We start from the raw sequence: 23,272 nt of genomic DNA, 5'->3' as shown, positions 1-23,272 counted from the left end.
CCATTAAAAAAAAAAAAAAAAAAAAAAAAAAAAAAATCTATAGAAAAATATTAGAACAAATAAGTGAACTGAGCAAGGTCACATGACAAATAGTCAATGTAAAAAAGTTCATTTTATTTCTGTATGTTAGCAATGAATACTTAGAAAATGAAATTTAAATGAAACATATACATTCCAAGAAATGAATGTCTATGTCCAATTCAAGAAATAAATACTATGTACAAAGTTCTCTGCCAGATGCTGTCAGAAAGAAGCCCAAATATGATTATGGCCCTAAAGAGCTCACAACTAGTATTGTGGAACAAGACAAGAGTACCACACTGAATAAAAGGTTTGGGACCCATAAAAGAAACTAAAATAAGTGTTAATAATTGTCAGTCACCTCTTCAATTTCAAAGATTATTTTTTCTTTGTTTCAAAATTAGTGAAATATTAAAATTATTATTTTAATGGCGTTATGAGAAAAATTTGATAGCTGAAAAAAGGGAAATTTGGACACAGAGTGAAGACTGTGGGAATACACAAAGAAAACACTAGGTGGAGATGGAGGACTCGAGTGATGCATCCACAAACCAAGGAATATCTGCGGCTACCAGAAGCTAGAAGAGAGACGTGGAACAGATTCTTCCCTCGTGCCTTCAGAGGGAGCATGGCCTCACCAGTTTCTTGATGTGGTACTTCTGGCTTCTAGAACTGAGACAATAAATCTCTGTCATTTTAAGCCAATACAGGGTGAAAAGGGATCTGGAGGGTCAAACAGCTGCTCTCCAGCACACAGAGATGGCAGGCCAGGGGGGCCGTGGGACCCAAGGGGAGATGTACCAAATCCTCTGCAGTGAGCCGGAGATAAAGCTTCCTGAAAAGGCAAGGCTAGAGAGATCTTAGACAAAGAGCAGGTACCTGTCCAGCATACCACAGCGTGGAACAACATTCTAGGCAGAAGCAGTAGCAAGTACAGAAAAACAAACGTGAGGGAGCAGGGTGCCTTCAGGAAACCACAGCAGATCAAATCATGGAGAATATGGTTCTGTGAGTAAATGACAAGAAAAGAGGTGGAGAGGAAGGCAGGGGTTGATTCACTACCTGCATTGGATGCTCTGTTACCTTAACAAGGATGAGGAGTCCCTGGAGGATTCCAAGTGGGGCCATGTCCAGTTTTCCAATTGGGTGAGGCAACAGAAAAGAGCTGGGGTAGGAATCTGTGGAAGGATTACAGGTATCCCTGGGTCCCAACTGATGAAACAGTGCACACGGTGCTGTGATCTCTCACCATGCCTAGTAGCTCACGTAGGAAAAAGTCCAAAAGGCAGATATCTGGAATGATCTGAGATTGGGGTCAGCAGTTGGGGTGGAGGGACAAGGGGGCAGAGGAGGTAAGGAGAGACTCATCTGAATTAAAAATCACAGACCTTAAGCTGAAGGAGGGACAGGATGATAGGAAGGAAGGATTTATTAGGAAGTTGAAGATCAAGGGGACAGATATCTCAATAAGGTTGAAGAACAGGTTTAGTGAGAAAGAGCGTAAGAGCTGGAAACAGAGGAAGCTGTGTTCAGGAAATAAGATGCTGTACTAGAGGTTACAATTGTGGAGGTGAAGCACCTTGGAGTCAAGGACTCAGGTGACCACGGTGGAGAGGCTGAAGCAAAGGGAAGAAAAGAACTTGTGAAGCTAGGGACTCAGATGTCTCGGATGCATCATATTTCATAGCTGTGGAGGCTGCCCAGAATAACAGTGGGACTCAGTAGGAAAGGGACATCTGAACGGTAGGTGCCATATTATTTGATGAATGTGGAGCAGCAATTGGCAGGTCAGCAGATGCCCAAGACCAGCTCCAGTGGGAAGAGAGTGGAAAAAGAAAAGGGTGTAGTGAAGGATTTAGAAGAGGCAGTTGAGAGGTCGGAAAATGTCAGCTTCTTTCTAAGTGGATCAGGTGTGCCTAGTCTGTGCATCATCCGAATCTGTCCAAATTCTAAACAGTTCTTCAGACTTGAAGTGAAATATTTCTGATTGCTTCGGGGAGAACGCCTCTGGGAAGTGTTCATGAGTCCTTCCCACCTGGGTATGACAGATTTAGGCAGGATGGGAACAGGCAAGTGAGAAAGAACTTCTATGTGTCGCCCATTCTCTGCATCAGTCCACCTCTTTCAGCCTCTGTTACTCACTTTGAGACCACAGAAACAAAGAGACGAAGGTAAGAAATGTCTATGGAGAGTCTGCTACAGGTCAGGCATTACATCAGGTTAGCATATTTAATTCACCTAAGAATCTGAAGCATGGCTTTATCTTCTCCATTTCACAGGGGAAGATATGAAGCTCAGAGAGGGTAAAGGATTTGCCCAGGGTCATGTGACCACACTGGTATGCACAAACAGGTTGCAAAGCTCAAGCTCTTTCCTGCACTGCTCAGAAAAGGCGTGATATAGGAACTCAGTCACCAACGGCCCCAAGTAACACTTGTTTGTCCCTGCTTCATTCCTATCAGTGCGGGCTTCTCCACAGAAGTGTGCTTTTTGGATTCAGTCAATTATTTACAATGCAGTGATATAAACTCAAAAAGCGTGTCTTAAAACATTGACTTAAGCAAAAGGGTGGTCTTGGAGGTTTTAACTTCCAGTGATATCCTTGAGGAGCCCAAGCCACCCCCAAATAATATACTTTAAAAAAAAAACAAAAAAACCAGTTGATTGGTAAATAAAAATAGCTTTAAAATAAGTTTCTAATGATCACCAGATGGCTGCCCTAAGCCCTTACTGTGTAGAAATTCTGAATCCACTATTAGCCTTAGGAAAAATACCAGAAAGGATTTTCCTGTAATTTCACTAGACTGACCACTCTAAGAGAAGGGCTACTTTTTGTTTTGTGTTTCATTCATATATATCCTGAGCTTTAAGAACAGTGCATTGAACCTAGCAAATACCCAATTATGTTTGTGGAAAGAATGAATGAGTAAATGAATTAATGCAGGTCAAAGGGAGCAGGGGTGGAAATGATGAGGAAATGAATCCAAATCATCTCTGCTGGGCTTCCCTGGTGGCGCAGTGGTTGAGAGTCCGCCTGGCGATGCAGGGGACACGGGTTCGTGCTCCGGTCCGGGAAGATCCCACATGCCGCGGAGCGGCTGCGCCCGTGAGCCATGGCCGCTGAGCCTGCGCGAAAAAAAAAAAAAAAAAAAAAACCCACACAAATCATCTCTGCTTTGCTACTACTCCAACCTCTTTTTTAAAGTCTCCTTCCCCACTTCCTCTGTTTATCACTTTCTCCCAACCCATAAAACCCTGGTGCAGCGAGTCAGGACTGTAAGGACACTGCAGCCACTAGAAAGGTGGCATGGATATGGATCTCACTTTTTCACCAATCAGTAATAAGTTCTAGACTGCCAAAGCGCCAGAGTGCCCCAGCACTCTGCCCCAACAATTTGTTCCACTGTGTCCTTCCATTTATAGTAGTAGGACCACATAGTACATAGAAATTAGTAATATGCACAGTCCCACATTCAACATCCTGCACTGCTGAGAAACAAACAGGATCGTACTTTCACCCATTTTCTTCCATAAAGTTCTACCTTCACTTCGATGCAGGTATCTCCCAATTTCACATAAGCAGCCCTGACCACCTTCCTTGGCTCCTATACTGTATTTCATTCATTAATTCACTGCAAACATTTTGAATACCTCCTATTAGCCAAGCTCCTTTCATTTACTTTCTGAAGCAGCCACTTCAGAGCCCTGTGTCCAGTGTGTCTGAAAATGGACTTTCACTTCTTTCCCTGTCAAACCAGCTCTTCTTCCTGACTTGGCTATTTCTGGTTGTAGAATCACTGTTCTTTCATGTACTTAATTCACTGAAAACTTGGAGTTCATTATCTTTAACTCTTTCCTTCCCACCCAGTCACTCTGTCGAGTCTTAACGTACCCTATTTTGCAATTGCTCTGCCTACACTCCCACTTTTTCATTTAATTATCATTAAAGTTTGTTAGGTGCTTGTTACCTCTTATCTTTGACTAAGTCTGTTACCTGATTTATTCATCCCCAGCCTCACCCACCCTCCAATTCATCCTGCAAAGTACTCCCAAATTAATCTTCTTAAGGAGCATATACTATCATATTCTTGTTCTAGAACCTTCAAGATTTCACCATTGTCTACTTAATTATTATTACCCTTTCTTCTGCAACGGAGTCCTGATCTCCCTTGCTCCCTCCCTCTCACTTTCTTCCTCCGCATTTATTCCTTCCAAAAAGACAGGATGAAATACTATATAGTCATTAAAAATAACAAAATACTTCTAGATGAACAGGTATTAAAAGTTCTTAGATACAGTACATTACCATACATAGGAAAAAAAAGATATATATATATATATATATAAATATATTCATGTGTGTTTGTGTGTGCAGAGAGAGAAAAAGATGCAACAAGAAAGTGGTAACAGAGATTTCCTGCCTCTGAAGAAGGAAATGGATGAGACTGGGCAATAAGCGTAGAAAGGGGTATACTGTATTTTCTGAATATTGTATGATGTAAATTAATGACTTAGTGGATATGCATGGTGACCCCCATTTCAAAATGCAAAACAGCATAAAAATTATATTATCCATACTTCTACCACCAGGAATTTACGTTAACTTTTGTCTTTTGTCAAATTTGCTTCCCTACGTTTGATGGCATGTGAAAAACAATAAAACTTTATACCTAAAGTTAGAGCCCTTTTATCAAGCTGCCACTTCCCAGTTCCAGCCTTGTCTACCCTCTACCCAGAAGCAATCACTACTGTAAGTTTGATGTGTATCCTTCCAGCCCATTCCACCCTTTTACATACTTACATAAGCATCCATAACCAATGCATAGTTTGGGACATGCTGTTTAAGTGTGTAAAGCAGTATCTTCCCCTGTGTATAATTCTGCAACTTGCTTTTTCACTCAAAATTATGTTTTGAAAATGATCTATGCTAATATATACATAGAGCCATTTTATTTTATAATATTGTTTGTTAACATTGTAACATATATGTATCATATTTTGTTCCTTTTTTCTATTTGTCCTTCCTCTTTCTATTAATGAAAGATTGGTTCTTTCCAGTTTTTTTTGCTATTATGAGCAGTGCTGCAATAAAAATCCTTTGCATGTCTCTTTAGACACTTGTACAAGAGTGGTCCTTATGTCTACATCCAAAAGTGGAACTGCAAATTCTAGTTTCAGTTTATGAGAGCCAGCCAAATTGCTGCCCAAGGTTGTGTATCATTTTACATTCTGTGACCTCTATACAGGTATAATATTTCCCCCACACCTGGACCGACCCTTAATATTGTCAGATTTTAGGGTTTTTTTCCCCAGTTTGATGAGACAAATTTCTTTGCACTATGGCTTTTGATTTGCATTTACTAATGAAGTTGGACAAACTCTCATGTGTTTATTAGTTATTTGGATTTCTTCTTTGTGAATTAGAAGTTTATATTCTCAGGCTTCCCTGGTGGCGCAGTGGTTGAGAATCCGCCTGCCAATGCAGGGGACACGGGTTCAATCCCTGGCCCGGGAAGATCCCCCATGCCGCGGAGCAGCTAAGCCCATGCGCCACAACTACTGAGCTTGAGCTCTAGAGCCCGCGAGCCACAACTACTGAGCCCACATGCCACAACTACCGAGCCTGCACACCTATAGCCCATGCTCGGCAACAAGAGAAGCCACGACAATGAGAAGCCTGCGCACCGCAACGAAGAGTAGCCCCCGCTCACCGCAACTAGAGAAAGCCCACGTGCAGCAATGAAGACCCAACACAGCCAAAAATAAATAAATTAATTAATTAATTTTTAAGAAAGAAGTGCATATTCTTGGTCCATTTTTTTTTTTAGTTGAGTTCTTTCACCCATTCAACACATATTTAATGCCTGCTATTGTCAGGCATTATTATTACCCCTAAGGGAATATGTACCCCTGGTCCTCTATTAATTGCAATTTAATTTTACCTTTCTGAATTAAGCATAAGATTCTGCGATCTACTAATGCCATTCTTGTACGTTACTAACATGTAAATCCCTTAAATCATTTAGCAACAAATATTTGTTTACCAGTGTATGGCGTACAAGGCAATCTAACTTCTATATTCTCATTTAATTATCATCACAACTATGTTGTGAGTCATAATGGACTGTATTATGTCACCCAAGCAGTGAACTACTTCTGGATAAAACTGATAACTGAACTGAGGAATTCAGCTGGCAAGGCTGGCAGAGTTCACAGACTTTAAAGCATCATCTTTAAACAAAGACAGTTGTGTATTACACAGCTCAGAGCACGCACACCACTTAATTATTTGAAGATAGCCAAAGATGATTCGACATGTATGAGGATTCCTGTGTATTGGTGCTTCCTGGAGTAGAATTCTTTGTGAATGTCCCAAAAGATTGGATAAATGATATACTTGGTATTTATACATTATTTGTTATATTGACACTAATAGGTAAATATATACTTTTTTAAGATAAATGATGCTCTCTTCTCCATTAGTGTAAAGCTTTTTTAAAGAAGGTACTCTAATCTGCCGATGCAACCAGTAAAATTCAGGCCTCATAAAAAAGTACAGAACAATATGCAGTAAACTGTAAATAATAGTTACCTCTGGAGGCTAGATCTCTGTGTTGTTTGAATTTTATACAATGAACACAAATTAATTTTATAATAAAAGGATAAATTTTGTTATTTTTCTTCAAAAGAACATTATTTAACAACTTCTAGAAATCTTTGTAATATACCGTTAAGCAGAAAAAGCAGATTGTTAAGCATTATTTATAGCATCATATTGTTTTATTAAAAATTGTGCATATGTGCATGGAAAGGATAAACACTTTAATGTTAAACGTTAAGTTTTTCGTGATGGGAATCATCATTTTTGCATTCTTCGTTGTATTCTTCTGTATTTTCTCCTAATTTATTTTTTAATGAGAAAAAAAGGTAGTATTTTAAATGGGATTTTGTTTAGTAGCAAAAATAATTAATGTCTGCATTTTTGCTTTAAAATAAAGTTTTCCAGTCCTTGCCCAATCTCAGTATCCAACTGCAGAGCTAAGGTTATTTCTTACTATTTAACAATGCTCCCAGAGCTGTCTAACCATCCAGAACAGGCTTTGCTGGCTCTGCAACAGAGAGGTGGCCAGTGCCTGAAAACAACCATCTCCTGCTTGGCAGACACTTAGGTTCTGACCCCAGCTCTTCACCAAATTGCCAGCGAGACCTTGACAGAGATCTTTCCGAGCTTCAGTTTCCTCTTCTGTAAGGGGGAGATGCTAATACCTGCCCTGCCTACTATAACGATTCTCTATGGGGAGCTAATGAAAAATATACACAAAGCAATATTGAAGGCTGTGAAGATTTATACAAATGCAAGTTGATGATGTTGTTATATAACCTCCAAGCTCAGAGAGAGAGAGACAACCATCATCTTTCTTATGGAGACAAAGAGAGCTAACATGCTTAAAATAATCTTTCTTTAACCCCTCCCTCCTTGAACTATCACTTTGAGAAGTCAAATCTGTCAAAGCAACTATTTAATTATTATCGGTAGACGATCACAAGCAAACTGTAATTCTCATGAAGACTAAAATAGAACTGACCCAATACTGTTGCTATGTGTGGCCATAGCAAACACAAGGATGGGTCCGGGCTGTTAAGCCAATTGTTATCAACCTACAGAGAAAACACAACACTTTCTCAGAAAGAACAATTTCACTAAGGAGGTCATTATTATCATAGCCATTATCATCACAATCTACATTTACAATCTACAGAAAATTTACAAAGCAGCCATCATTAAGCAAAATCTCAGTTAATCAAAAGGCGATTAACAAAATCATCGAATAACCAAATATATGTTCCAGACTCCTTTCCTTAGTCAAAACATTTTACAAGAAAACACGGTGATATAACAGAGTGATTTAAATGCCAGAAAAAGTAAGCATCATAAGAACAAAAATTGCTACTCCATTCCTAGTGACCAGAACTAGGAAAATTTTTCAAATAAATTTAAAGTATTGATTATAACAATAAAATCATATATATTATAGCCCTGGGGCATTGCAAGACCCTACATCATTGAAGAAAGTCTTCTCTAGAATCAATATGTTATACTAATCAAGGGTAAGAATGAAGACTTTCCACAATGGGTGGAAGCCTTAATGCATTATCCTTCCCACTTTCCCCATTGAATCAGAAGTATTCTGAATTCTAAAAATTGACCATAAAAATTAATAAATTCTGATTACCTGAAGGTTTCCTTGCCTTTTATGTTAGGGTACCTCACTCAAATATTTGTTCCATAATGGAATTTCTCAGGAAATGCATGCTGATAAGAAGTCTTTTGGGAAAGTCTAACTTAGGGTTCCATCTTCCATAAAATCTATTGTGATTTTACCATCCATTATATGTACTGACCATATTTGAAATCATTCCATTAGCCATAAGCATTTACTTCCTTGTACTTACATCTATGTTTGCATATGAATGTCCCACTTTCCCAATTTTTCTCTAAGCTTCCTAAGGGCAGAGAACTTTCTTTTTCTCTTTATATACCCTGGGACAAAGCAAATACAAACTTTTGATGGAAACAGTAAAGGTGAGTAAACATATTAAAAGACAAATAAATACTTAGAACCCAGCACTGGAAGTCCCCTGGACTCTAATAACACAGAAATTTTGTCAGTCACAATGAGTATTTGAAAGTTAGGATAATTTTTTTCCTGCTTTTCTTACAAATCTATATCTTATGCCCAAAAGAACACATTAAAAGTGCTGGTATTTTTACTTGAAACAATTTGAAGATAACATAATCCAATCCTTAATTAATATTTTTATGCACTCTCATGTGGGGCTGCTCAAAGTCAGACTATCTTATATTATTCCTTTGCTACTCTAAAAAGGAAAAAAAAAGGATTGCTCCTTTACTTCCATAATTCTGCTGATGTGTGAGTATGGCACTGCCTGGCTCCCAATCAAATTTATTTTGTCTTTTGATGAGGAAACTGGCCCTTCCATGAATGCTGCCAGCAATAAAGTGACCTGTCCTAATCTATATGTTTGGATTGAGAACTTGAAAATGTAGAGTAGCTGTTATAATTATATGGATGTCATTTCTGTGACTTTGAAGTAGAAAGTAGAATAAATTGTATTCTGCATTAAAAAAAATTAATATTTTTGCTTCTCAGTACTTGTTGAGCATGTGCTATGTGTCATGTAGCTTGCTGCAGTGTGAAGGCGAGGAAGAAAAGAGGAAGGATGGAATGCTAAGACAGGATTCCAGCCCTAAAGAAGTTAACAAGAGAACACTGTAAGTAATACAAATTCAATATGACAATTTTATGTGTACAAAGGCCAACTCTGTGGAGTTGGGAGATTCATGAAAAGCTTTCCAAAGCAGGGAATATGTAACAGAGTTTTGAAGGATGAGTACTACCTTTGCTAAGGTAGTAGAGGAAATGAGCATTCTTAGCAGAAGAAACAGCATGTGAGGAAGGTCAGGGATGAAGAAAAAAGCAAATATTTCTAATGGCTGGGATTAGGATGCCTGGGTGCTTGTGGCTTCCCCTCGGCACTCACATAATATGGAGCACTTATCATGAGTGCACCGACCCACTATATTATCATGATCCAATTATCAGTGTCTTTCCCACCAGACTTGAGAGCAGGTACCAATGAGCTCTGATTTTTATGTTTCCAGCACCTTACATAATGCCTGGCTCATAAGAAACATCCAAAAATGTTTTGCTTTACTTATTTATTTTATTGCACAAACACTACTCTCAAAAAATAAACATCTACACTCCATCATGATTTTAATGATCACATTTAAATTTCGATTGCGATAACAGTACAATGTGCACATTTATTAGTCCCAATTGCCTTTAGAATAATTTTATCAAGTTCCCAAGAAAACAATGTGCTTTAAAAAGAGATTTCATTAGATTTATGGATTAATTTGGGGAGAATCAACATACTTAGTATATTAAAATATTTAATCATCTGACAAGTGACGTCTCCCCATTTACTGATGGCTTTTAAAGTCTACTTTGTAAGTAGACTTTGTAAGTCTTTATAATTTTCATTAAATAAGCTATGTACATTTCTAGTTAAATGTATTCGATGTATTTAAATTTTGTATTTATAAATAAGATCTTTTTTATTATATTGTCTAACTAGTTGCTATTAATTTATGGGAGAGCTATTAATTTATATATTTTGTAGCCTATCACCTTATTGAACTTTAGTTTTAATAGTTTTAAATTGATCCATTTGCATTTTCTAGGTAAACAATAATATATCCACAGGCAATGAGAATTTTATCTCTTCAAATTGTATATCTTGTTTCTTTTTCTTATTTCATTGTGTTGAGTAGAAGTTATAGAACGCTGTTAAATAATAGATATTATATCCTTCGCTTGTTTCCGTCTCTAGAATGCCTCCTATTTTGCCCACTGATTTCAGATAAATTTTCTTTATTGTCTTAAGGAAGTTTTCTTTTATTACTAATTTGCTATTTCATCAAGAATATATGTTAAACTTCACCAGTTACCTTTCATCAGCTAAAGCTAAATGAATCGTTAAAGCTAAGTTGATTCGCAACATTTGTAACATTTGAGAACTATTAGGTGTAATTATAAGCACTTGTTCCACACTATAGAGTATCTATATTATCATAGTTCAAGATCTTGGCACGGTGGTCGTCTGCTGATGGGAAGGTACATGCTGTCTTTCCTTTAAGGGAATGTAGGAACGTACCAGCTGTTTATTAGCGCCATAGCCAAAACTTAAAATATGACAGCCTAATTCCCACACACTCTTACCTTAGGTGAAAGCCTCTGGCATTATGTGGATTTATCCCTTTGACCTATTGATGGGGACACAGTAGGAAACAAAGCAAAGTTTCTGTCCAAGACAATCACCGGCACAGAGCAGGTACTAAATAAAATCTTTGTTGAATAAATTAACGACTAAAAAATATTTAAGGTACAGTGGCTTTTTGGAGGTAGTTTTTGGACCCGCTTTTAAAATGTCCATAATTTTTAATCGATTTAATTTTTAATTTAAACTTAGACATCTGTTTATGCAGAAAATCATCTATTTCATCCAAACTTTTAAGTTTTCAGCACTGTTAAACTTCATAGCTTAAAAAATTACCTCCATGAAAAAGAGAAAGATTTGCAATAGCTGTTTTGCTATTATTTTCAGCTAAAGAGTTATTTTTTATTTCTCCCCCCACCATTTTTTTTTTTATTTCTAAGGGTCGGGTTCTTAATTTAAACTTTATTTATTAATTTCTAACTTTATTTGACTGTGACCAGAGAATGTACACTTTTTTGCCTTATTGAGATTATTTTTGTGATCAATATTTATAAATCCTCCAAGAGTAGAGTAAAGAGGGTGCATTCTCTATGGGCTATAAAGTGCAGTCAACAACTATTAGGTCTTTTATTGACAGTTAACACCCTGATGCTTACCACCCCCCCATTCTCTTTTGTCTGCCTGCTTCATCTAACAAAGACATGAGTGAATAACGTTTATAGAAAGAATGTTAAGTGGAAGAATGAATATAGTAGAACAAATTGATTCAGGGATATATAAACAGAAAAGGTCAAAAAGTGAAAAGCCAATTATAAGATATGTCTTTATCAGTAGGAACATTCTAAAAGCTTGATTTAATAATGTCTAACCCTCTGATATAGAATGAAATCACAAATATTTAAAATCCTGTAATCCTGCCACAACAAAAATGATAAAGAGCAGTTTTTGAATGTATAAAAATAAAACTGTCAAGTAATTGATAAGTTTTTAACAATCTAATTAAAATATACATGCTTATCATGGGGAAATAAAAGAAGGCAAGGTGATTTAAATTCTGGCTCCATCACATAATATGAATATGTTGCCTTGAGGGAGCCATTAAACCTCCTTAGACCACTTATCTCTAAAAGGGGGTGTGCAGGTTGTTATAATAATGCTTATAAAGTACCTAACACTTGAGAAGTTCTTAAGTGTCTCCAATGAGTTGGAGCTCATATTTTCAGGAGTTAATTTTTTGTGAAGATTTATATGAATTTGACAGTGTTCTACCTTCAAATATTTTAAAGAGAAAGAAAACCTAGCATATGATACTTCCTTTGGGGAAAGACACATCTGCCAAAGGTATTGTTTTGACTTCTAAAAATGAACGTGAAGATAAACAACAAGGACCTACTGTATAGCACAGAGAACTATATTTAATATCTTGTAATAGCCCATAATGAAAAAGAATCTGAAAAAGAATACATATATATATATAGATAGATAGATAGATAGATAGATATACACACACATATATGTAAATCAACACATTGTAAATCAACTATACTTCAGTTTTAAAAAAATGAACTTGAAACTTGCAGAAAGGTAGTATTTACTATGTTGTGATATTCAGATTAGCAGAACCATATCGCCAGGCCTTATTTATTGTTAGTTTTAACTAAAATAGCGTCTTTAACGAAACCTGTATTTAGTAGAATATTCATTTATGTCAAAAATACAGAGAAATCAATAAAAATACAACCATCAGCTGTAACTAGAAAGCATGTAACGTGAAAAACAAAGCAAATGCTGATGCTTTAATGAATCAAAACAGAGGTATAAACATATGTGAAAATACAATTGTAATTACCACTGAGTTCTTACCTTTGGTTGCTTAAGCAATATATCTGTATCTTCTAGAAATGTAAGTCAGTGGTGTATCCTAAACAAACAGGGATATAGTGTAAATCTGAACATTGTCAAAATCGAGGTCCTAATTTTTTTAAATAATAAATATGCTGATCTTTTTCCTTTTTTTAAAGATGTACAAACGGCTAGTTTCATTAATCATTCCCAAGGAAAGAAACAGTTCTGTGGCAGTGACCAAGGAGGATTTTCATGAGTCGGTATTGGATTTGCGGATTTATATACAGATGAAAATAACAGCAAATCGCCATTATCCTTGGCTACAGCCCAAGCTTATTAATATGTGTGAGAGTTACGGATAAAAGGGGTTTTCTCAGAACTACACCTCTTAGCAAATTGCAAGTAAACTTAACCAAAGGTACTATTGACGGATGAATTTTATTGAAGTTATATTTTCAATTCACCCAGCGTTACAATCTGGGAAGAATTATCTAGGTTTTTACAAAGAGTGCCTAAATTTTTAAATACAGTGCCATCATCATAAAAACCACTGAAATATAAATAGGGTGCACTTATTTATTCATTGGTCTGTTTACTGTGTGTTTTGTGGAAGAACTGCATGTCTGAAACATATCTGGTCAGAAATAAAATAGGATGAGTCTGAGCTTCCCTGAAAGAATGTCATACTTTAGATGTGCAAAAAACATTAAGATATGCCAGTCCCTGTCTAAATGTTATTCTAATGACCTAAAAGTAAATTTCCCTCAGAATTTTTAATGAAATATTTGACAGTGTATATACTCACAAAACTTTTTTTTGTGATTTATTAGCCACCGAACAACGCAGTAACGTTTACTGCCTCAGTTAAACGGCTTCAGATTCCAGTGGGGCTAGTAAGCTCTCAAAAGAGGAGATACCCAAGACGCCTGGCAAAGAAAATTAGCAGAGTACTGAGTAATTTCAGAAAATTGGCTTTTGGGTTCCAGAATTTTAAAAATAATATTTTATTTCTAGTTATAAAATAAAGCATGCTTCATAAAATTTGGACAATACAGAAAGGAAGAAAATAAAACGTACATTTTTACCATTCTGAGATAATCAATATTAACATTTTGGTTTATACACGTATAAATATAACTGTACCCATATAGTTTTCAAATAAAGTAATTCTGATTTCATTTATTTCCATTTTTATATTGCTAAATATCAATCTAAAGCATGCTTGTTAAGACTGCATAATATTCTATCATATTCCATTATTCCATGATTTATTGATTGATTTTCTTGTCATTGGATATTTCCTCTGGTTCATTTCAAAATGAATGTTCTTATTCTTAAATTGTTACGTACACCTGTGATTATTTACTATTTTCTTAGAAATGAGATTACTAGGTTAAAGTGTATTATCATTCTTATTACTTTAAATTTGTATTGCCAATATAATTTCCAGAAAATCTGTGTTAACCTGTTTGACTTTATAAAGTTAAATAAGTGTAATTCACTTGTAATTTGTTGACTTCTTTCAATTCTTTCACTCATCAATCAATATTTTACCAAATACACTATTTTGATTTAGTTTTTTGCAATGTTGTAGTTAAACACAACCCTTTAAGCTACTAGTGTGTGTGTTTTTGATAAATCACGCATTGTAAACTTCCTCCAAACTAACCAATGTGGCCACTTGTGTCACAATTTACCTTTATGCTAAAACGTTATTGTGTCAGTCTCATTATATTATGCTCCTCTTTAAGCAGAGTTACATAATCTGCTTAGGAAAATAAGCCACTTGCTCTGAGTAATATTTCTGGACCTTAAACCCATCTCTATGAAATTACTTGTAAATATTTCAAAAAGCACGAAATGGTGATAAATGTTAAAATCAGAGGTGTAAAGGAAAATAAGTGATGAATAGACAGACAAAGAGAAATTCTCAAGACAGGAAGGAATTTAATTTTTCTCAATGCTAAATAAATGATTTAAATCCTAAAACTGTGATACGGTATCTATTTCATTTTATAGAGGAGGAAATGAAGGGTGGGAGATGAAGTCATTTACTGAAGGTAACAATGGCTAGTATAGTGTCAGTTAGCTATGATTCACACCCAGATAGGGTTGCCAGATTTAGCCAATAAAAATACAATATAAGCGCGTCCCAAATATTGCACAAGACAAGCTTATGCTAAAATATTTGACGTTCTTTTGAAATTCAAATCTAACTGGGTGTTCTGGTTTTTTATCCGGCAACCCTAAACCAAGGCCTATCTAACCCCAGAGCACCACACTGCCTTAGTGATCGGGAAGCTAAGAACATGAAAAATCAGGTCAAGTCACCCATTTTAGCAACATGTCTCTAACAGCAACAGCAAAGAGCACTATACATGAGAAACACTGTTGTTTCTCACCAACTGTGATTCAATTTCTCATCTATAAGTTGGTCACACCTGTAAACCCTTTAGCACATTACTTGCACGTAAGTGCTCAAAACTGATAGATTTTATTATTACGTTTCATGTTATGTTCTTCACATCTAAGAACTTTTCTCCTTGAAATATTTTAAATGCTCCTTAATCACCTAATTGGCATCTATCATTCATGAAAGTACTCAGACCCTCTGTGGACCTCCTTAATATACTTAGTTAGATATTACTTCCTGGAAGTAAGGGTTTTCAGAAAATTATACTTGTTGTCTAAAATGAAAGACCCTTTTGTTCTTAAACTCAATGTTCACTTTACCTCTGCCTCTCTCATACCAACTATGGCCACCTACCTTTCGGTGGCGTGGTTTCTGTGACACCATGCTAGGTTTATATGAGGAGGTTTTGGAGTCACAGGCCAGGTTTGAACCTCAGCCCCATCGTTCACTAGCTCTGGGACTTGGAGCATTGTAGTGAGCCTCCTGGGCCTCGGTTTCAGTCGCCATGGAATGGACATGATAATATCTTGCAGATCTGTTCTGAGGATTAAAATGAGATAGAGTAATATGAAGAATTTATTACACTTCCTAAAGCATGGTAAACACTTGATAAGTGACTATTACCATAATTTTTAGAAGACAAATAGCAGAGTTAAGCTTTATTTTACAATAATTAGTTTACTGTCATAAATTTGCATGTTTTCTTTTAAAAGTTGAAAATACATGTTCTTGGAAATTCCCTGGTGGTCCAGTGGTGAAGACTCTGTGCTTTCACTGCCGAAGGCCCAGGTTCGATCCCTGGTTGGGGAACTAAGATCCCACAAGCCACGTGGTGCAGCCAAAAAAAAGAAAGAAAGAAAGAAAGAAAATACATTTTATGGTTAGGAAGTATACTAGCGTTATTTAGAGCAATCTCTTTCTAGTCTTACCTCATACACGAAAGACGTAACTAAAACAAATATACCTAAAGATAAAACAAGATGACAAGATTAGGAACTCGCTCCCACATACAGCCGTAGGATATTCATTTCATCATGGATTGCTCGTTGTTTGAAACTCTCTTAAATGATTCAATGAATTAAATAAAAGAGTTGGAGCAATAATTCTAATAACCTTTCTTCCTCCTGCCAACTTAACTCCTGGTGACCTCATAAAACTTCATAGAACTGGCCATTATAAAACAGCTCTTCCCCCAATGAATCACACACAAACACTCAGGAAACTCTTCACCTCTTTGGAATGACTCATTTGTTTTATCTCGAATGCACCTTCTCTTACTAGCTCTCACACTTCCTTCATGTACTTTTCCCATTCCAAAACTGTAATTAAGGATGAACTGAATATTTTTGATTGTCGGGATGACGCTTATTAGTTGTGTAGTCTTGGAAAAATGATTTAACCTTTCTGAGCCTCAATTTCCTTACCTGTAAAATGGAAATATAAAACCTCCCTCAGTAGGTGTTTGTGAGGCAAAATGGAGCAAATTATAGCATATGATACAAGAGGACACAATAATGTGCTCTCTCTTCCTTTCACTTTCCTCTAAACTGGAGCTTTTCAGCATATTGTTTAGGCCTTACCTGTATTCAACATGTTGCAACTGAACTTTTGATAGCCAGGTACATGTGGCTATTAAATAACTAACAGGTAAAGATACAGAGCCATTATTTATGCCTTGTTTCTAAATCATTTATTATATAATTCTAGCAGAGTGACCAAATGAAATAATTCATTTCTGTTTTTTTTAAATGTAAGTCTGTGTTTTCTGTGTAGAGTACTTAACAATGTGAAATAATAATCCTTCAGAAAGGCATAGAACTCATTCAACATATAAATCCCCAGCACCACACTGTGCTCGGCGCTGTTCTAAGGTCTGTGAGCACACACGAGCCCTTTCCTTAAAGATTATACACAGGAGGGAGACAGGCAAAGGAAGAGATGCTTACAACACAGCGTGATTAAGAGCTGAGGAAGCACATACAAGGAGCCCTAAGATTCGGGGAGGAAAGGAGGTGGGCGAGAAAACTTTCGGGGGAAAATTATCTCTTTGCTGAAATTGAAGGTAAGTAAAAATGTTGTTTTTTATATACAACACACATACTAGGATATTTTTCTGATTTACCCAAGTTTAAAAGGGTAAGAGTATGTTTAATTTTGTTTTGTTTTCCCCTTCAAAGTATGATTAGCTTGACCCAGTCTATCTATCAATGGATTTCTTTTCCTGGGACCTGCAGTAACCTTGACTGATAGAAAGAACATAGCCACACTGGATTATCTGGTTAGTAGGCTACTTTTAGTCTGGTTCCCGGCCTTGCTTTGTCAGCTCCCTCTAAATCTTTATAATCCTATTTAAACTGCCTCTAACTATAGATGCTCATTTGCATGACATTGATTCTTTTGTATTTTCATTTCAAAAATTGTGTGATTCAAGGGATTCTGGCTCTTGGTCCTAAATTATTAAATATTTGATAGTCTGTCTTCCAGCACACCAAGACCTGCAGTCAGAGTGGTCAATGATGCCTCCTCAGCACTTATAACCATAATAATTAAATCTCATGTAAGTCATTGTTTAATGTCTGTCTCCCCTATAAGAACTGTAAACTCCACGAGGGCAGGGACTGTGTCTGTGTTGTTTATTACTGTATCTCCAGTGTCTAGCTCAATGCCATGCATAGTCATTCATTCAACAGATATTCACTGCCAGGCTCCCATCTAAGCACTGAGAAGTCAATAGTAGATGTAACTAAGTTCCTGCCCTCATGAAGTATACATTCTAATGGGGTAGGAAAGAGAATAAACAAAGCAGTAAACACAGAAGAAGCCAGACGGTGAGTAGTAATATGATAAAACAAGGCAGGGTGATAGAGAATGGTGTGGGGGTGGGGCAGGACTGTTTTAGATGGGGTATTCAGGGAAGATCCCATCTAGCAGAGACCTCAAGGTAGGCACAGAGCTGGTCATGCCCAGTCCTGGGGGGAAGATCCTGCCTGGTAAGAAAACATGTGCCAAGCCCAAAGACAGGACTGTGCTTCCAGTATTTAAAGAACATCAAGGAGGCCAGGTGGCTAAGTTAGAGGAAGCAAGGGCAGGAGGGGTAGGAGTTAAGGTCTTAGAGGACAGATCATGTGGAGAACAGTTAGGAGGCTATCAGAGCAATTCAGTGAGAGATGGCAATGGTGCAGACCAGGATGGCAGAAGTGGAGGTGATGGGAAGGGGATATATTTTTAAGATAGAGGCAATAAGATTTGCCGATTGATTGGATGTGGGCTGTGAGTGAAAGAGTGGAGTCAAGGTTGACTTTAGATTTTTTTAGACCTAAGCAACTAAAGAAGAGGTTGCAATTTAATGAGATAGGAAGGACACCAAGAAGAACATGATGGCGATAGAGGGACATGGGGGGTTCTGTTTGGAAAATAAGGCATTAGTGCGTGTCAGTGCCTCAGAAATACTGAAATGGATGGATGAAAAACTTATGTATTTTCTTGTACCTGTACTTACTTTATTAATCGGGATTCCAGCAAGAGGAAGTGGAGGCTGTATAGTTCTGAAAGTAGCAATACTGATAAAGAGATAAACAGTAGAACTGCCTTCCACTGCCCTTTGAATGCAAAGGTTCTCGAACAAATTCCATTGGCAGAATTTGGGGGTCCAGGACCCCATGATACTGTAACATGATTTGGTATATACAGGAAAATGTTCTTTTCTGAGATGATCCATGATTTCCATCAATTTGCCTCCCCCAAATAGCTAATATGTATCAATATACAAATTTAATATACATTTATTAAGTACCTGTTAACTCTTCTTTATTTAGTAAACTCAGAGTCCAAAATATGTAAAATGTGCAAGATTGAGAAAATGCTGTTGTTCTTATTCAGTTAAGAAAAAAATAATGGGTAGTGTTACATGCCAGGCAGCGGGGTTGGGAGTGTCCATAAGATCACTCACTATGAGAAGCAGTCTAGCTTAACAGTCAGGAATATCAGCTTAGGATGTTAGACACACTTTGGTTCAAATTCCAGCTCTTCCACTTGCTAGCTATGTTACCTATATGGCAAGTTATAAAACTTCTCTATTTCTTATCATGTGATATCACTTACGTGTGGGATCTGAAAGCCTGATACAAATGAATTTATTTACAAAACAGAAATAGAAAATAAACTTCTGGTTACTAGAGAGGAAGCGGGGGAGGGATTAACTAGGAATTTAGGATTAACAGACACACACTACTATATACAAAAGAGCTAAACAACAAGAACCTACTGTATAACACAAGGAACTATATTCAATATATTATAATAACCTATAATGGAAAAACATCTGAAAAAGAAGATATATACACACATATATATATATAAAACAATCGCTTTGCTGTAAGCCTGGAACATTGTAAATCAACTATACTTCAATTTTCAAAAATGAAAAAAAAAACAAAAAAACTCTATTTCTTAGTTAAAAGATCTATCTAAAAACAAGGTCTTACTCTATAGTGCAGGGAACTATATTCAATATCCTGTGATAAACCATAATGGAAGAGAATATTAAAAAAAAAGAATGTCTATATGTGTATAACTGAGTCACTTTGCTGTACCACAGAGATTGGAGCAACATTGTAAATCAAGTATACTTCAATAAAAAATAAACAAAAGCTTTGAAACACACAAATATATACATGTATATTACATTATATATATATATAAATATATAAATATATATATATATATAATATAGTAAACTGTCTTCCACAAATGAGGTGCTCAATGTATGGCTAGATTTCTGCTAATGAGCAAACTAACTCCTTAATTATAATTTAGCTTCTCAGGTAGATTTATTTACAGGGAGAAAACACACTAATTACAGATTATAAGCATCCAATCTGTAAAACCAGACCCACTGAATGAATAAATAAAACAGAATTTTAGAACCTACATAGCCACAGTCCTACCCCTAAGAATTGCACATACCAAGTTATCATCTTGCTATTGTAACTGAAATTACAAGACTCTTCATAAATTATTATGCAATTTAAAATAAATAAAATATGTATTATTATGTCTGAATTTAACTGACCTTAAAAACTGACAGAATTTTGATTAATTCTCTTATATGTCTAGAAGAAGCTGAGTAATGGAATTTTAGCACCTGATGCTAACAGCTGCTTGGAATATTGAAAAGTTAATAGACTTTGGAGTTAAGCTAATATAGACTTGCACCCTGGCTCTGCCAATTAGCAACAGTATTGAGGTCTTGGGCCTCTGTTTTTTTCATGGGTATAATGGTAGGGATCCTTTTTATCAGTTTATGGTAATTGAGATAATCTACATAAAACTCTTCCCAGAGGTCTAGAACAAATCAGAACCTCAACTATGATAACAATTAAGATATTATTTACTGAGAGATAGTTCCTGGAGTTCATTATTAATTAATTAATAATTCACTGTTAGAGTATCAAATTTCTAGTTAAGCAATATAATTAAATACAGAAGGGCTCAGAAGGATTCAGAGTAGGGCAGGAATCTATCACAGAGAGGGGGTTGTGTTCTATTGACAGTGGTGCCAAGTTAGATAACACTTAAGTCATCATAGTTTTTTTTATTAATTTCTATGTGGAGAAACTTTGTACTGTTTGTTTATCAATACAACTCACAAAATGATGCTTAGATTCAGAAATAAATCATGAATTTTAAATATCATGTTCAAACATTGCATTAGGCTCTCACCAATCACCTGAACTGTGGACTTAGCTTTTGCTCATGAAAAAGTAGCTTGACTCCAAAATGAGCAAAATATATGAAACAATTGTCTTCAAAATATTGGGCAACAGGCAGCACAGGAGTGTGATACTTGAGAGACGGCGAAAAAATGAGTTGAACCCTGCTCAGAGGCAATGTATGAACTGTGGCGTAAGAAACCAAGCAGAGCCCTACAGTCTTGCTCAGTTGAGGAGTCAGAAACATGATCTTGGAGACCAAAGTAGCTAGAATTTGCAGAGCAGAGTACTAGAGAGGAGGAAGCTGTGTAGAGAAAGAGCTCCAAAAGTCTGCAGAGGGGTCTTTTCAAGTCTTTGGTGGAATACTGCACATGCCTAGGCTGGAACCCCACAGCCTGGGCGGTGAAAAACTGCCAGGGAACTAAATGTTAAATAATTCCCAGAGTTCACACAGACCATGGATATAGTCAAGTTTCTACCTGTCAGCATGGAGAGATCTCACTGAACACCCAGGCATTAATAGAGTACACAGGAAAGCCACACTTTAGTAGTAGCGCTAAACTAGATCTAGTGTAAAGGATATTTTCATCTACCATAACAAATCTTCAAACAAACTTGTAAAGGATCCAGCTAATCTCCAAGTAACTCATCTCCCTTTCTCTCTTTTAGGGAGGCAACAAAACTCCCAAAACTTCACAATTTAACTTCATAATGTTTGGCACTCAGTCAGAAATTACTAGACACAGAAAGAAACAGAAAAATGTGATCTATAAGTAGGAGAAAAGCCATTCAATAGTTGCAGATCTAGAAATGACAGAGATGATGGAATTAGAAAACAAGGACCTTAAAATATGTATCATAAATATGTTCAGGAATTTAAAATAAAATGTACATAATGAATAAACAAATATGAAAGACATGAAAAATAACAAAGGGAACTTTCAGAAGTTAAAATTAGACTATCTGAAATGAAAAATTCATCAGATGTCTATTCAGTGGAATAAAGAACACAGAAGATAGGCTCAGTAAACTTGAAGACATATCAATAAAAGCTGACCAAACTGAAGCAAGAGATAAAACATCAGAGACTATATTAAATGGCTCAACATAACTGGTGTCCTAGAAGGAAAGTGGTAAAAACAAACATTTGAAGAACTAATGGCCAACAGTTTTCCAAATTTGATGAAAAGTATAAACCTACATATTCAAGAATCTCAAAGAACCCACACAGAATAAATACAAAGAAAATCACACCAAGTCAAATAAAAGCCCAATTACTGAAAATAAGTGGTAAAAAAAAATATTTTTAACAGCCAGAGGGGAAAAATAGGTACATTACATACAGTGGGGAAAAAAACAAATGAATAGTCACAGCCTTCTAATAGAGACAATGTAAGCTAGAATACAATGGAACAATATCTTTGAAGTGCTGTAAGAAAAGAAATACTATCAACTTATACTTCTGTACTAAGGAAAAAGCTTTCAAAAACAAAGACAAAATAAAGACTTTTTTTTCCCAGACAAACAAAAATGGAGAGAAAGTACTACAAGCAAATCTATACTATAAGAAATGTTAAAGGAAATTTTTGAGTCTTTAATCCAGCCACATCAATAATTACAAAATATGTAATCAGACTATAAAGGCTAATTAAAAGCAAAGATTGTCAGCTTGGTTAGAAAAGTAAAATGTAACTATATTTCATTTAAAAGAAATAAGTTTTAAATACAAAGATAAGTTAGAAGTAAAGGGGCAGAAAAAGGTATAACATATAAATTCTAATAATAAAACAGTTGGTTTTAGCTAAATTAATATCAAAGTAAATTCAAATCAAAAAGTATTACTAAAAAATAAACAGGGACATTTAATAATGATAAAAATGTAAATTCATTAAGAAGACACAATAATCCTACTTGTATATGCACCTAATGACAAAGCTCCAAAAATTCCTGAAGCAAAAACTGACAGCACTAAATTTATAGTCAAAATCACAATTACAGGTGATCTTAATACTTCTTTCTCAGCAACTGATAGAACAAATTTAAAAATCGGTAATAAACTGGATTTTGAGCTACCAGTTTAACCTAATTGACATTTATAAAACATTATACCCAACAACTACAGAATAACATTCTTTTCAATTTCACTTGGAACATTCACCAAGATAGATCATATGCTGGGCCATGAACCAAATCACAATACATTTCAAAGGACTGTTATTATACAGAATATATTCTGTGTGAAAGCCAGAATTAAATTATAAATCAATAACAGAAGGATATCTGGAAAATCACCAAATATTTGCAAATCAAGTAACACATTCCTAAATAACCCATGTACCGAAGAAAAAAATCACAAGGAAAATTTAAAATTTTTTTTTTCTTGCGGTACGCGGGCCTCTCACTGTTGTGGCCTCTCCCGTTGCAGAGCACAGGCTCTGGACGCGCAGGCTCAGCGGCCATGGCTCACGGGCCCAGC

At 36.0% G+C, this 23,272-nt stretch overlaps 1 protein-coding gene across 1 annotated transcript in view; it reads right to left on the bottom strand.

Annotated features, from left to right (window-relative positions):
• The window catches only part of CNGA1 (cyclic nucleotide gated channel subunit alpha 1), a 31,172-nt gene extending 18,305 nt beyond the window's left edge, over nucleotides 1-12,867 (bottom strand). The window contains exon 1 of the mRNA XM_007115206.2: nucleotides 12,691-12,867. The gene's annotated coding sequence lies outside the window, so the exon portion shown is untranslated. The remainder of the gene's footprint in view (nucleotides 1-12,690) is intronic.
• Nucleotides 12,868-23,272: the final 10,405 nt, after the last annotated feature.

Source organism: Physeter macrocephalus, chromosome 7 (genome assembly GCF_002837175.3).
Source record: "Physeter macrocephalus isolate SW-GA chromosome 7, ASM283717v5, whole genome shotgun sequence".
NCBI lineage: Eukaryota > Metazoa > Chordata > Mammalia > Artiodactyla > Physeteridae > Physeter > Physeter macrocephalus.
The sequence above is the reverse complement of the archived record's forward strand: the minus strand, read 5'-3'. Positions and strand labels throughout refer to the sequence as shown.